At 36.1% G+C, this 17,015-nt stretch overlaps 1 protein-coding gene across 1 annotated transcript in view; it reads right to left on the bottom strand.

Moving 5' to 3' along the window:
• The window catches only part of LOC117301285 (kielin/chordin-like protein), a 29,098-nt gene extending 17,684 nt beyond the window's left edge, over positions 1 to 11,414 (bottom strand). The window contains exon 1 of the mRNA XM_033785171.1: positions 11,186 to 11,414. The gene's annotated coding sequence lies outside the window, so the exon portion shown is untranslated. The remainder of the gene's footprint in view (positions 1 to 11,185) is intronic.
• Positions 11,415 to 17,015: the final 5,601 nt, after the last annotated feature.

The raw sequence follows: 17,015 nt of genomic DNA, 5'->3' as shown, positions 1-17,015 counted from the left end.
GACTGGGTATATTAGCAAAAGTTTGAGATTTATTACAAATTTTGTGAGTTTGTGTTTTAGACAAAAATCCCAAAAAATCTGTGATGCCGGCATGGGTCGGTTTTTCAGATTCGGGGTGAACAAATTTTCTGTGAATTTATGCTTTCAAATGATACAGAAGATACTACTGAAGACATTTTATCAGTGCGGACTGGGTATATTAGCAAAAGTTTGAGATTTATTAAGAATTTTGTGAGTTAGTGTTTTTGGTCAAAAATCCTTAAAAATCTGTGATGCCGGCATGGGTCGATTTTTCTGATTTGGGGTGGAAAAAAAATCAGTGATTTTCATGCTTTCAAATGATACAGAAGATACTACTGAAGACATTTATCAGTGTGGACTGGGTATATTAGCAAAAGTTTAAGATTCATTACAAATTTTGTGAGTTTGTGTTTTTGGTCAAAAATCCTTAAAAAATCTGTGATGCCGGCATGGGTCGATTTTTCTGATTTGGGGTGGAAAAAATTTCGGTGATTTTCTGCTTTCAAATGATACAGAAGATACTACTGAAGACATTTTATCAGTGCGGACTGGGTATATTAGCAAAAGTTTGAGATTTATTAAGAATTTTGTGAGTTTGTGTTTTTGGTCAAAAATCCAAAAGAATCTGTGATGCCGGCATGGGTCGATTTTTCTGATTTGGGGTGGACAATATTTCTGTGAATTTATGCTTTCAAATGATACAGAAGATACTACTGAAGACATTTCATCAGTGTGGACTGGGTATTTAGCAAAAGTTTGAGATTTTTACAAATTTTGTGAGTTTGTGTTTTTGGTCAAAAATCCTTAAAAAAATCTGTGATGCCCGCATGGGTCAATTTTTCTGATTTGGGGTGGAAAAAATTTCGGTGATTTTCTGCTTTCAAATGATACAGAAGATACTACTGAAGACATTTTATCAGTGCGGACTGGGTATATTAGCAAAAGTTTGAGATTTATTAAGAATTTTGTGAGTTAGTGTTTTTGGTCAAAAATCCAAAAAAATCTGTGATGCCGGCATTGGTCGATTTTTCTGATTTGGGGTGGACAATATTTCTGTGAATTTATGCTTTCAAATGATACAGAAGATACTACTGAAGACATTTCATCAGTGCGGACTGGGTATATTAGCAAAAGTTTGAGATTTATTAAGAGTTTTGTGAGTTAGTGTTTTTGGTCAAAAATCCAAAAAACCTGTGATGCCGGCATGGGTCAATTTTTCTGATTTGGGGTGAAAAAAAAATCTGTGATTTTCTGCTTTCAAATGATACAGAAGATACTACTGAAGACATTTTATCAGTGCGGACTGGGTATATTAGCAAAAGTTTGAGATTTATTAAGAATTTTGTGAGTTAGTGTTTTTGGTCAAAAATCCCAAAAAATCTGTGATGCCGGCATGGGTCGATTTTTCTGATTTGGGGTGAACAAATTTTCTGTGAATTTATGCTTTCAAATGATACAGAAGATACTACTGAAGACATTTTATCAGTGCGGACTGGGTATATAAGCGAAAGTTTAAGATTTATTAAGAATTTTGTGAGTTTGTGTTTTTGGTCAAAAATCCTAAAAAAATCTGTGATGCCGGCATGGGTCGATTTTTCTGATTTGGGGTGGAAAAAATTTCGGTGATTTTCTGCTTTCAAATGATACAGAAGATACTACTGAAGACATTTTATCAGTGCGGACTGGGTATATAAGCGAAAGTTTAAGATTTTTAAAGAATTTTGTGAGTTTGTGTTTTTGGTCAAAAATCCCAAAAAATCTGTGATGCCGGCATGGGTCGATTTTTCAGATTTGGGGTGAACAAATTTTCTGTGAATTTATGCTTTCAAATGATACAGAAGATACTACTGAAGACATTTCATCAGTGTGGACTGGGTATATTAGCAAAAGTTTGAGATTCATTACAAATTTTGTGAGTTTGTGTTTTTGGTCAAAAATCCTAAAAAAATCTGTGATGCCCGGCATGGGTCGATTTTTCTGATTTGGGGTGGAAAAAATTTCGGTGATTTTCTGCTTTCAAATGATACAGAAGATACTACTGAAGACATTTTATCAGTGCGGACTGGGTATATTAGCAAAAGTTTGAGATTTATTAAGAATTTTGTGAGTTAGTGTTTTTGGTCAAAAATCCTAAAAAATCTGTGATGCCGGCATGGGTCGATTTTTCTGATTTGGGGTGGACAAATTTTCTGTGAATTTATGCTTTCAAATGATACAGAAGATACTACTGAAGACATTTCATCAGTGCGGACTGGGTATATTAGCAAAAGTTTGAGATTAATTAAGAGTTTTGTGAGTTAGTGTTTTTGGTCAAAAATCCAAAAAAACCTGTGATGCCGGCATGGGTCAATTTTTCTGATTTGGGGTGAAAAAAAAATCTGTGATTTTCTGCTTTCAAATGATACAGAAGATACTACTGAAGACATTTATCAGTGCGGACTGGGTATATTAGCAAAAGTTTGAGATTTATTAAGAATTTTGTGAGTTAGTGTTTTTGGTCAAAAATCCCAAAAAATCTGTGATGCCGGCATGGGTCGATTTTTCTGATTTGGGGTGAACAAATTTTCTGTGAATTTATGCTTTCAAATGATACAGAAGATACTACTGAAGACATTTTATCAGTGCGGACTGGGTATATAAGCGAAAGTTTAAGATTTATTAAGAATTTTGAGAGTTTGTGTTTTTAGACAAAAATCCAAAAGAATCTGTGATGCCGGCATGGGTCGATTTTTCTGATTTGGGGTGAAAAAAAGATCGGTGATTTTCTGCTTTCAAATGATACAGAAGATACTACTGAAGACATTTTATCAGTGCGGACTGGGTATATAAGCGAAAGTTTGAGATTTATTAAGAATTTTGTGAGTTTGTGTTTTTAGACAAAAATCCCAAAAAATCTGTGATGCCGGCATGGGTCGGTTTTTCAGATTCGGGGTGAACAAATTTTCTGTGAATTTATGCTTTCAAATGATACAGAAGATACTACTGAAGACATTTTATCAGTGTGGACTGGGTATATTAGCAAAAGTTTGAGATTTATTACAAATTTTGTGAGTTGTGTTTTTGGTCAAAAATCCCAAAAAATCTGTGATGCCGGCATGGGTCGATTTTTCTGATTTGGGGTGGACAAAATTTCTGTGATTTTCTGCTTTCAAATGATACAGAAGATACTACTGAAGACATTTTATCAGTGCGGACTGGGTATATTAGCAAAAGTTTGAGATTTATTAAGAATTTTGTGAGTTTGTGTTTTTGGTCAAAAATCCCAAAAAATCTGTGATGCCGGCATGGGTCGATTTTTCTGATTTGGGGTGAACAAATTTTCTGTGAATTTATGCTTTCAAATGATACAGAAGATACTACTGAAGACATTTTATCAGTGTGGACTGGGTATATTAGCAAAAGTTTGAGATTTATTAAGAATTTTGTGAGTTTGTGTTTTTGGTCAAAAATCCTAAAAAAATCTGTGATGCCGGCATGGGTCGATTTTTCTGATTTGGGGTGAAAAAAATTTCGGTGATTTTCTGCTTTCAAATGATACAGAAGATACTACTGAAGACATTTTATCAGTGCGGACTGGGTATATTAGCAAAAGTTTGAGATTTATTAAGAATTTTGTGAGTTAGTGTTTTTGGTCAAAAATCCCAAAAAATCTGTGATGCCGGCATGGGTCGATTTTTCTGATTTGGGGTGAACAAATTTTCTGTGAATTTATGCTTTCAAATGATACAGAAGATACTACTGAAGACATTTAATCAGTGCGGACTGGGTATATAAGCGAAAGTTTAAGATTTTTAAAGAATTTTGTGAGTTTGTGTTTTTAGGTCAAAAATCTAAAAAAATCTGTGATGCCGGCATGGGTCGATTTTTCTGATTTGGGGTGGAAACAATTTCTGTGAATTTATGCTTTCAAATGATACAGAAGATACTACTGAAGACATTTTATCAGTGTGGACTGGGTATATTAGCAAAAGTTTGAGATTTATTAAGAATTTTGTGAGTTTGTGTTTTTAGACAAAAATCCAAAAGAATCTGTGATGCCGGCATGGGTCGATTTTTCTGATTTGGGGTGAACAAATTTCTGTGAATTTCTGCTTTCAAATGATACAGAAGATACTACTGAAGACATTTTATCAGTGTGGACTGGGTATATTAGCAAAAGTTTGAGACTTATTAAGAATTTTGTGAGTTTGTGTTTTTGGTCAAAAATCCAAAAAAATCTGTGATGCCGGCATGGGTCGATTTTTCTGATTTGGGGTGGAACAAATTTCAGTGATTTTATGCTTTCAAATGATACAGAAGATACTACTGAAGACATTTTATCAGTGCGGACTGGGTATATTAGCAAAAGTTTGAGATTTATTAAGAATTTTGTGAGTTAGTGTTTTTGGTCAAAAATCCAAAAAAATCTGTGATGCCGGCATGGGTCGATTTTTCTGATTTGGGGTGAACAAAATTTCTGTGATTTTCTGCTTTCAAATGATACAGAAGATACTACTGAAGACATTTTATCAGTGCGGACTGGGTATATTAGCAAAAGTTTGAGATTTATTAAGAATTTTGTGAGTTAGTGTTTTTGGTCAAAAATCCAAAAAAATCTGTGATGCCGGCATGGGTCAATTTTTCTGATTTGGGGTGAAAAAAAAATCTGTGATTTTCTGCTTTCAAATGATACAGAAGATACTACTGAAGACATTTTATCAGTGCGGACTGGGTATATTAGCAAAAGTTTGAGATTTATTAAGAATTTTGTGAGTTAGTGTTTTTGGTCAAAAATCCAAAAAAATCTGTGATGCCGGCATGGGTCGATTTTTCTGATTTGGGGTGAACAAATTTCTGTGAATTTATGCTTTCAAATGATACAGAAGATACTACTGAAGACATTTTATCAGTGCGGACTGGGTATATAAGCGAAAGTTTAAGATTTATTAAGAATTTTGTGAGTTTGTGTTTTTGGTCAAAAATCCAAAAAATCTGTGATGCCGGCATGGGTCGATTTTTCTGATTTGGGGTGGAAAAAATTTCTGTGAATTTATGCTTTCAAATGATACAGAAGATACTACTGAAGACATTTTATCAGTGCGGACTGGGTATATTAGCAAAAGTTTGAGATTTATTAAAAATTTTGTGAGTTTGTGTTTTTAGACAAAAATCCCAAAAAATCTGTGATGCCGGCATGGGTCGGTTTTTCAGATTCGGGGTGAACAAATTTTCTGTGAATTTATGCTTTCAAATGATACAGAAGATACTACTGAAGACATTTTATCAGTGTGGACTGGGTATATTAGCAAAAGTTTGAGATTTATTACAAATTTTGTGAGTTTGTGTTTTTGGTCAAAAATCCTAAAAAAATCTGTGATGCCGGCATGGGTCGATTTTTCTGATTTGGGGTGGAAAAAATTTCGATGATTTTCTGCTTTCAAATGATACAGAAGATACTACTGAAGACATTTAATCAGTGCACACTGGGTATATTAGCAAAAGTTTGAGATTTATTAAGAATTTTGTGAGTTAGTGTTTTTGGTCAAAAATCCAAAAAAATCTGTGATGCCGGCATGGGTCGATTTTTCAGATTTAGGGTGGAACAAATTTTCTGTGAATTTATGCTTTCAAATGATACAGAAGATACTACTGAAGACATTTCATCAGTGCGGACTGGGTATATTAGCAAAAGTTTGAGATTTATTAAGAATTTTGTGAGTTAGTGTTTTTGGTCAAAAATCCAAAAAAATATGTGATGCCGGCATGGGTCGATTTTTCGGATTTGGGGTGAAAAAAAAATCTGTGATTTTCTGCTTTCAAATGATACAGAAGATACTACTGAAGACATTTTATCAGTGCGGACTGGGTATATTAGCAAAAGTTTGAGATTTATTAACAATTTTGTGAGTTAGTGTTTTTGGTCAAAAATCCCAAAAAATCTGTGATGCCGGCATGGGTCGATTTTTCTGATTTTGGGTGAACAAATTTTCTGTGAATTTATGCTTTCAAATGATACAGAAGATACTACTGAAGACATTTTATCAGTGCGGACTGGGTATATAAGCGAAAGTTTAAGATTTATTAAGAATTTTGTGAGTTTGTGTTTTTGGTCAAAAATCCAAACAAATCTGTGATGCCGGCATGGGTCGATTTTTCAGATTTGGGGTGGACAAATTTTCTGTGAATTTATGCTTTCAAATGATACAGAAGATACTACTGAAGACATTTTATCAGTGTGGACTGGGTATATTAGCAAAAGTTTGAGATTTATTACAAATTTTGTGAGTTTGTGTTTTTAGACAAAAATCCCAAAAAATCTGTGATGCCGGCATGGGTCGGTTTTTCAGATTCGGGGTGAACAAATTTTCTGTGAATTTATGCTTTCAAATGATACAGAAGATACTACTGAAGACATTTTATCAGTGTGGACTGGGTATATTAGCAAAAGTTTGAGATTTATTACAAATTTTGTGAGTTTGTGTTTTTGGTCAAAAATCCTAAAAAAATCTGTGATGCCGGCATGGGTCGATTTTTCTGATTTGGGGTGGAAAAAGTTTCGATGATTTTCTGCTTTCAAATGATACAGAAGATACTACTGAAGACATTTAATCAGTGCACACTGGGTATATTAGCAAAAGTTTGAGATTTATTAAGAATTTTGTGAGTTAGTGTTTTTGGTCAAAAATCCAAAAAAATCTGTGATGCCGGCATGGGTCGATTTTTCAGATTTAGGGTGGACAAATTTTCTGTGAATTTATGCTTTCAAATGATACAGAAGATACTACTGAAGACATTTCATCAGTGCGGACTGGGTATATTAGCAAAAGTTTGAGATTTATTAAGAATTTTGTGAGTTAGTGTTTTTGGTCAAAAATCCAAAAAAATATGTGATGCCGGCATGGGTCGATTTTTCGGATTTGGGGTGAAAAAAAAATCTGTGATTTTCTGCTTTCAAATGATACAGAAGATACTACTGAAGACATTTTATCAGTGCGGACTGGGTATATTAGCAAAAGTTTGAGATTATTAACAATTTTGTGAGTTAGTGTTTTTGGTCAAAAATCCCAAAAAATCTGTGATGCCGGCATGGGTCGATTTTTCTGATTTTGGGTGAACAAATTTTCTGTGAATTTATGCTTCAAATGATACAGAAGATACTACTGAAGACATTGTATCAGTGCGGACTGGGTATATAAGCGAAAGTTTAAGATTTATTAAGAATTTTGTGAGTTTGTGTTTTTGGTCAAAAATCCTAAAAAAATCTGTGATGCCGGCATGGGTCGATTTTTCAGATTTGGGGTGGGAAAATTTTTTAGTGATTTTCTGCTTTCAAATGATACAGAAGATACTACTGAAGACATTTTATCGGTGTGGACTGGATATATAAGCAAAAGTTTGAGATTTATTAAGAATTTTGTGAGTTTGTGTTTTTGGTCAAAAATCCTAAAACATCTGTGATGCCGGCATGGGTCGATTTTTCTGATTTGGGGTGAACAAATTTTCTGTGAATTTATGCTTTCAAATGATACAGAAGATACTACTGAAGACATTTTATCAGTGAGGACTTGGTATATAAGCGAAAGTTTAAGATTTATTAAGAATTTTGTGAGTTTGTGTTTTCAGCCGAAAAATCCTTAAAAATCTGTGATGCCGGCATGGGTCGATTTTTCAAATTTGGGGTGGAAAAAATTTCGGTGATTCTCTGCTTTCAAATGATACAGAAGATACTACTGAAGACATTTTATCAGTGCGGACTGGGTATATTAGCAAAAGTTTGAGATTTATTAAGAATTTTGTGAGTTTGTGTTTTTGGTCAAAAATCCCAAAAAACTGTGATGCCGGCATGGGTCGATTTTTCTGATTTGGGGTCAAAAAAAAAGTCTGTGATTTTCTGCTTTCAAATGATACAGAAGATACTACTGAAAATATTTTATCAGTGCGGACTGGGTATATTAGCAAAAGTTGAGATTTATTAAGAATTTTGTGAGTTTGTGTTTTTGGTCAAAAATCAAAAGAAATCTGTGATGCCGGCATGGGTTGATTTTTCTGATTTGGGGTGAACAACATTTCTGTGAATTTATGCTTTCAAATGATACAGAAGATACTAATGAAGACATTTTATCAGTGCGGACTGGGTATATAAGCGAAAGTTTAAGATTTATTAAGAATTTTGTGAGTTTGTGTTTTTAGACAAAAATCCAAAAGAATCTGTGATGCCGGCATGGGTCGATTTTTCTGATTTGGGGTGAAAAAAAAATCTGTGATTTTCTGCTTTCAAATGATACAGAAGATACTACTGAAGACATTTTGTCAGTGCGGACTGGGTATATAAGCGAAAGTTTAAGATTTTTAAAGAATTTTGTGAGTTTGTGTTTTTAGACAAAAATCCCAAAAAATCTGTGATGCCGGCATGGGTCGATTTTTCTGATTTTGGGTGAACAAATTTTTCTGTGAATTTATGCTTTCAATTGATACAGAAGATACTACTGAAGACATTTTATCAGTGCGGACTGGGTATATAAGTGAAAGTTTAAGATTTATTAAGAATTTTGTGAGTTTGTGTTTTTGGTCAAAAATCAAAAAAAAAACTGTGATGCCGGCATGGGTCGATTTTTCAGATTTGGGGTGGACAAATTTTCTGTGAATTTATACTTTCAAATGATACAGAAGATACTACTGAAGACATTTTGTCAGTGTGGACTGGGTATATTAGCAAAAGTTTGAGATTTATTACAAATTTTGTGAGTTTGGGTTTTTGGTCAAAAATCCTAAAAAAATCTGTGATGCCGGCATGGGTCGATTTTTCAGATCTGGGGTGGGAAATTTTTTTTAGTGATTTTCTGCTTTCAAATGATACAGAAGATACTACTGAAGACATTTAATCGATGTGGACTGGGTATATAAGCGAAAGTTTGAGATTTATTAAGAATTTTGTGAGTTTGTGTTTTTAGCCGAAAAATCCTAAAAAATCTGTGATGCCGGCATGGGTCGATTTTTCAAATTTTGGGTGGAAAAAATTTCGGTGATTTTCTGCTTTCAAATGATACCGAAGATACTACTGAAGACATTTTATCAGTGCGGACTGGGTATATTAGCAAAAGTTTGAGATTTATTAAGAATTTTGTGAGTTAGTGTTTTTGGTCAAAAATCCAAAAAAATCTGTGATGCCGGCATGGGTCGACTTTTCTGATTTGGGGTGGAAAAAATTTCGGCGATTTTCTGCTTTCAAATGATACAGAAGATACTACTGAAGACATTTTATAAGTGCGGACTGGGTATATTAGCAAAAGTTTGAGATTTATTAAGAATTTTGTGAGTTTGTGTTTTTGGTCAAAAATCCCAAAAAACTGTGATGCCGGCATGGGTCGATTTTTCTGATTTGGGGTGAAAAAAAAAACCTGTGATTTTCTGCTTTCAAATGATACAGAAGATACTACTGAAGACATTTTATCAGTGCGGACTGGGTATATTAGCAAAAGTTGAGATTTATTAAGAATTTTGTGAGTTTGTGTTTTTAGACAAAAATCCAAAAGAATCTGTGATGCCGGCATGGGTCGATTTTTCAGATTCGGGGTGAACAAATTTTCTGTGAATTTATGCTTTCAAATGATACAGAAGATACTACTGAAGATATTTTATCGGTGTGGACTGGGTATATCAGCAAAAGTTTGAGATTTATTACAAATTTTGTGAGTTTGTGTTTTTGGTCAAAAATCCTAAAAAAATCTGTGCAGCCGGCATGGGTCGATTTTTCTGATTTGGGGTGGAACAAATTTCGGTGATTTTCTGCTTTCAAATGATACAGAAGATACTACTGAAGACATTTTATCAGTGCGGACTGGGTATATAAGCGAAAGTTTGAGATTTATTAAGAATTTTGTGAGTTTGGGTTTTTGGTCAAAAATCCTAAAAAATCTGTGATGCCGGCATGGGTCGATTTTTCAGATTTGGGGTGAACAAATTTTCTGTGAATTTATGCTTTCAAATTATATAGAAGATACTACTGAAGACATTTTATCAGTGCGGACTGGGTATATAAGCGAAAGTTTGAGATTTATTAAGAATTTTGTGAGTTTGTGTTTTTGGCCAAAATCTTTTCTGTGATTGTAAGGTTCAAAATGATTTTTTTCACCGCCAAAATTTCGATGATTTTCTGCTTTCAAATGATACAGAAGATACTACTGAACACATTTCATCAGTTTAGACTGGGTAAACAACCAAAATGTTTAGATTTATTGAGAATTTTGTGAGTTTGGATTTTTGGTCCAAAATGAAAAAAATCGACCATACTGGTATGGTCACATTTTCAGATTTGGGGTTAAAAAATTTCCGATGATTTTATGGTTCCAAATGATACAGAACAGACTCCTGAAGACATTTTATCAGTTGAGACTGGGTAAACAACCAAAATTTTAAGATTTATTGAGAATTTTGTGAGTTTGGATTTTTGGTCCAAAATAAACAAAATCGACCATACCGGTATGGTCAAATTTTCAGATTTGGGGGTCAAAAAAGTTTTAATGATTTTATGGTTCCAATTGATACAGAACGGACTACTGAAGACATTTCATCAGTTGAGACTGGGTAAACAACCAAAATGTTTAGATTTATTGAGAATTTTGTGAGTTTGGATTTGGGTCCAAAATGAACAAACTTGGTCGTTATCCTTTCATCTATCATCGCTGATTTTAAAAGCGATTAGCGTTTAGGAGGCCCAAAATTTTAGACCCCTTTAAGCCTTTTATAGTTTCTTGAAGTAAGTCGTTGACATTTACCAATAAGGCAATAGGGGAATTCAATAGTCAGTGTCGAGGACAGTGTCGATTTCACAAAGACTTTGGGTGCGTTCGTTTAGCTTCCCTTGGTCGACCCCAGTGTGTGGCTGGGTTTTTTTTCGAGGACGAACGTGTGCAGATAATTACCCACATTCGTCCTGGAAAAAAAACCGCCACACACCGGGATGGACCCAGGGAAGCTAAACGAACGCACCCTAAGAGTAATTACTATAAAATAGGACTACGACTACAACACAAGTCCTAACGTAAGACTAGTCCTAGGAGTAGAAAACGTGTGGCTAGTCCCAAGTTAGAATGAGTAGCTCGTCCTACCGCAAGCTAAGTCTAGTCTTAACTCTTTGTGAAATCCACCAAAGCAAAGGTCTTTAAAAGAAGAAATACAAGCATACCTTCCATCCTGGATGGGCCAACTGGGGGATCGCGTTGTCAGATCTTGGCTACATCACATTCTACTCAAAACCTCGTTTCTTATCCATCATGTACATATAAAAACCATTGCACTGCTTCTTCGTCTTGTTCTTCTTCTTCTGTGGCATCTTTCTATCGAGGAAATAAAACTCCACAGGCAGTACAGCAAATGTGATGAGAAAAGAAGAGAAATTTGACAGCTTGCTGCAGTTCTCACACTCACATGATTTACTCGGGTTGTCTACAACGGAAGTTGTTTCGTACCCAAGCTGCTCATGGGGTCGAACATTTTGGATACGAAACCAAGTTGTTCTTTTGGTATTTAAAGATGTGGTGTGGACTGTGTTAGTGCAACAACACAAAAAGAGGGCGCTATGCTAGTTATGGTAGTTTGCACTACACACAGACTTTATGATTGGTCTGTTAACCAAATTAGAGCAGGTAAATTGCGCGTAAGTTAATAACATAGATATATTATTTTAATTCTGTGACTGTATCTATGGTTAATAACCAAATTAGACCAGGGCCCATTTTCATAGCGCTGCTTAGCGGCCGATGTTTTGCTTACTGTGCAATTTCTATTTCATAGCGCTGCCAACCGTAAGCACACGAAAAGGTATGCTAATCTTCCGGCGCTTACCGCACGAAAATAAATGACATCACAATGCAAATCCACGGTTAATACGCAATATGGCCGCCCGTTTTTCTGCTAACCTGTGACCTAACCTAAGTAAAATACTGAAATTCTGACAAAATGTAACGCATTTTAGCGACTTTTATGCAGTTTACGTGTCTTTTTCCTCTAACTCACCCAAGACATTCACCGTTTTAAGATGATTCGGTTTCTATTTAGTTGCAAATATTGGTCAGTGGGCGCCGCGCGTCACTGCTGCGGTGAATTTGTGCCTAATATTTTGTGCACAAAGACACGATAAAATCGTTTCCCTGTTCCTTTTATATGGAAATTTAACTTCCTCGACAATCTATGTGATTTCTCTGAGATGGCTGCATGTGTATGACGATTTAATACATTCTTGATAATTTTTTTTTTAAATTAAGCACAGAGTAAAATACTGAAAATGTGACAAAATACTCTGCCGGTGTCGACTATAATTATATGCAGTTTCCGCGTCGTTTTACCTAAGACAAGCACCGTTTTCAAGATGATTCGGTTTCTATTTAGTTACAAATATTTGTGGTCAGTGATCTTCATTAGTATATCATGATGTCCTGGCAAGGACATTGTGTAAGTCGTTGAGGAAAAAAAAATTAACTTCCATAAAGAGTGAAAATAAACATGGTTTCCTCATATCTTTGTGCACAAAACTAGGCACCACAGCAGTGGCGCGCAGTGCTCAACACCCGTGCGCCGGCCCCCGGTGCGCGCCTGGATAGACCTTATGCACATGACGTCATTTCAGTAGGGCGCCCTCACCTAGAGGTCAAAAGGAGGTTGTTTATTGGCCAATCCTGTGCGCCGCGCGTACAAATCTGTGCGTTTCGATTGTTTCGTCACCGTTTTACACTAAGGTCTATTGTGGATTTTTGAGAACCATACGCCCCTCTTAATATTTATGCATGAGGTACGTCACAATACCAACTCAAAACGAGGCGATGGGCGCAGCCACTGCAAGTGATGGGGAACGTGCGCCCATAGCCTCATTTTGGGTAAGATTTATGACGTCATGCATAAATATTAAGAGAGGCGTATAGGCCGAGTTCGGGCGGTGTGTTCTTGGGTGCTCGAGAACAAGACGGGTCGCTGTTCTTGTTTCATCCGCTCAAACGACGATGTGATAAAAGCGCCACGAAAAGAGGTTCGGTACTGGTCACATGACAACGTGGTTCGTCAGTTAAATAGGATGTTTTTTAACAGTTGGAAACCCGACAGTAGAAAAGAGACCACACTTTCATTATTTTCATTGGGATGACTATTAACTTTCAACTTATCAATATTAAATTTAACAATCTATTTGAGAGTAATTTTGCATCTGATTTACTTATTCTCTTGATGTTGTGCTGCCATTTTGTAAAGTGTTGTTCCCGAAACCCCCGATGAAAGGTGGTGTGATCTTGTTGCGAGTGAATCATTCTCGGGTCACGTTCTCATCGTTCGGGCGTGAGAACAGCCCACTCGGGCCAAGAACACACCGCCCGAACTCAGCCATCATGTTTGGGTACACTTTTGGGGTACTTTTTTCTAACACAATCCACAATGTCTGGTTCTGGTGAGTAACTGCACAGTCTTCACATATCGGGATGTACTGAGCAGCAATGGTTTACATGAAGTGAGCCCCCCCCCCTGATAATGTTACCCATATCCATAGCTTGAAGTTTACTCTAAAAAATACTAAATAGTTGTGTCCACAGATTTACGCTAAACTTCGGCTACGCACTTTGAAGACAATGGTGCTAAAACGAATCCCTAAAATATTTATTCATATTACTTTCTGAGGTGCTGTAGTTTTTCAGATGATGAGGAACAATGTAATGAAAACGTAGTCTATTTAAGTAGTTTTGCTATAATAGCAACATGTTAAAGTAGTTTTAAACTCACCGAGACGAAAAGGCAGTGGACATTATTGGTAATTACTTAAAAAAAGTTTTAGCATAAAACCTTACTTAGTATTAACGATTAATGGGGAGAGGTTGTGAGAAACGGCTCCTTCGATTAAAGTGGAGTAGTTTTCGAGAAAGAATTTATTGTCCACAGGTTATTGATTTTATTCATATGTTGAGATACAGCAAGTGAGAAGACTGGTCTTTTGGTCTTTGACAATAACGAAAAGTGTCCACTGTCTTTAACATGGGGGTAAGAATAAGAAGTAACTTTATATATGTATATTTGGTTTGCGGTAACACCATGTGTGTATCTACTTGCCAGGCAGAGTTGTTCTTAGAAAACTGTCTTGCTTTATTCTACTGCCGCTGAGTAGATAATCGGAGGTTCGGGAGACTTCTCAGTTCTAAAAAGAACTGTCCTGCTTTTTTTAAACTATTACCAGGGCGGATGGTATAGAAAATAGACTGGACTACTACTTTAGCTTATAGGATCGTAATTAACTCTACTGCCGCGGAGTCAGTTCTGAATTGGTCTCAACGTTTGGACTAGCTTGCTCTAGTCATCGTCAGGAGACTGAAGAGGTAAGAGAATAGTGGGCTTATTTATAGGGATTCAGAGGATCCAGTGTAAGTCAATCAATGCTCTGATTGGTTGTGTGGTTGGCGGGCTCATAACTTTATATAAATACTAAATAGTATCGTACCCTTGCGGGTACTACCATGTACGTCTGTTGCCGATGTGGTCTCGATTTTTTAACAGTTTACTCTGTTCGTCTTTAGGAGAATGGCTGAAGACAAGTAGAGTACGCTTTTCGAAAAGTCAAGACCACACCGGCTCTTTTCAGAGCCAACACTCCATCACAAGAGATATAACATGTTTGTACTCGCAAAACTACTATAATAGGATTTAGGGTTACTTTGCATTCAAGTTTGTTTAAAAACCAGTGGCAAATTAAGTTGGTGGGGGCAGGCTTGAAAATATATATAAGTAAAAACAAAAAGGGGGAGGGTGGGGATGTGCGCCCCGGCCCCTTCCGGGGGGGGGGGGGGTGGGGATGTGCCCCCGGCCCCTTCCTGCTATGGACCCCTTGCCTGCTTGCACATGCAGCGACTGTGCCACGCTCACCATTTTGGTGGTCAAAATTTGTTTACTTGTAAACACCGCCGCGTTGCCTAAAATGCACACTTCACTGAATAAGCACTGTGACATTGTCCACCTGTGGCACATCCAAGGTTATTCAGAAGATGACGTCAGGACCCAATTTAGTAGAGCTGCTTATCACAAACGTTTGCTTAGCATGAAATTTCTTCCTTAATAAAAACAGGATTACCAACAAACATTCCATTTGTTGCATATTGCTTGTTACTGTATTCAGCTGATGTTTGCTCATCCAGCCTGAAAATCATGTTGACATTTTGTTGGTAATCCTGTTTTTATTGAGGCAGGAATTTCATGCTAAGCTATAGCAGCTCTATGAAAATGGGCCCTGGTGATCAAAACGTAACCTCCACTCCTCTTTCTTTGCTTAGAGAAATATGTAAGAACACAAGGGTTCCAAAAATGATTGAAAAAATGCGTAACTCTTAATGAAATTATAAGCAAACTTAACACACAAGCATTTTAGGACTTACGGATTTCCTTCAAACTTAAAATATTTTAAAATGATGATCATTTAATGTTGTAAAGAATACCAAAATTTTAATACAGCATTTTACAGTAATATTGAAACGAATAATGGAGTTAAATTGTACTAAAAAAAAAAAAAAAAAAAATGTTCTAGATGACTAATATGATATGATCACTGTAAAAAATTACCGTAATTTTACGGTGAAAAGTACGTAAATAGCTACGGTGTTTTACCGTAACGAGATTTTTCCATGACTTTACGGCGCAACCCCGTAAATACCGGCTCGCAATGCACCATGGGATTGTTTAAAAAAATTACAGTAATTTTTATGGTGATAACGACATTTTTCAATGACTTTATGGTGCAACCCCGTAAATACCGGCTTGCTATGCACCATGGGATAGTTTACAAATAATTACCGAAATTTTTACGGTGAAAAGTACGGTGGAACCCGTAAGTAATGGCACGCAATGCACCATGGGATTGTTAAATAAAATCACCGTAATTTTTATGGTGAAAAGTACGCAAATAGCTACAGAGTATTTTATATATAAAACAATTTCCTCGACTTTACAGTGTAACCCCGTTAATACCGGCTCGCAATGCACCATGGAATTGTCTAAAAGGAATGACCGTAATTTTACGGTGAGAAATGTGTATATTTCGACGGTGAATTAACATTCTCGCTTTTGCTCGCCAGCCTTTTACGGCCAAAATCCGTATCTGGGCACACCAAAAGAACTCTAGGAATCATCGCGCACGCGCAATGCTTATGAGGAAGTTCAGGCAGGGCGACTAGAATATCTAGATTTACCCACTTTTTGTACTCGAAAGCAGTTGTTGCCTTTTGATGGTGTTCAGAACTTTTCTTGAATATCAGCATTTAAGATGGAACTATTTTGAAGGGAGATTATTATCTCATTTGCAGTTTTATGATGAAAATTATTTAGAATTATATTTCTTGCCAAATTATTTTGATAATTACCAAAGCTGTATCGTACCTTTAACATATGGTTATTTTCCACTTTTTAAAATACAATACCATTGGAGTAGTTATACTATTGTAATAAGCCATTACAATTACGGTCAGTTTCCACTTTTTCAAATACGGTCCCATGGCAGTAATATCAACGTGTAATATACCGTACAAATCACGGCACTCTGTAACCTCGTGTACGGTTTTACACCGTATTGACAGCCTTATCACCGTAAAAATCACGCCACACCGTAACTTCATGTACGCTTCGCACCGTATATTGACAGCTTTCTCACCGTGAAAATCACGGCACACCGTAACTTCGTGTACGGCACACCGTAACTTCGTGTACGGTTTACACGGTAAACTGACAGCTTTCTTACCGTGAAAATCACGGCACACCGTAACTTCGTGTACGGTTTGCAACGTAAAAATTACGGGAATCGGTTGGCATCTCGCTGCACAACCGATTCCCGTAAATTTTTTTACAGTGTACATGTATATGCCAGATAAAATAATCACCTAACTTCAAAGCATTGTACTTTTTGCCTTTTTGATATGAAATTTAATTGATTTCAATTGGGCTAAGCTTAGATACCTTTATGGAGACCAACGTAAGGACAAAACAAAACAAAGGTTAACAAA

Source organism: Asterias rubens, chromosome 17, assembly GCF_902459465.1.
Source record: "Asterias rubens chromosome 17, eAstRub1.3, whole genome shotgun sequence".
In the NCBI taxonomy this organism is placed as follows: Eukaryota; Metazoa; Echinodermata; class Asteroidea; order Forcipulatida; family Asteriidae; genus Asterias; species Asterias rubens.
Note: the sequence above shows the minus strand (reverse complement) of the source record. Positions and strands in the feature narration are given on the sequence as shown.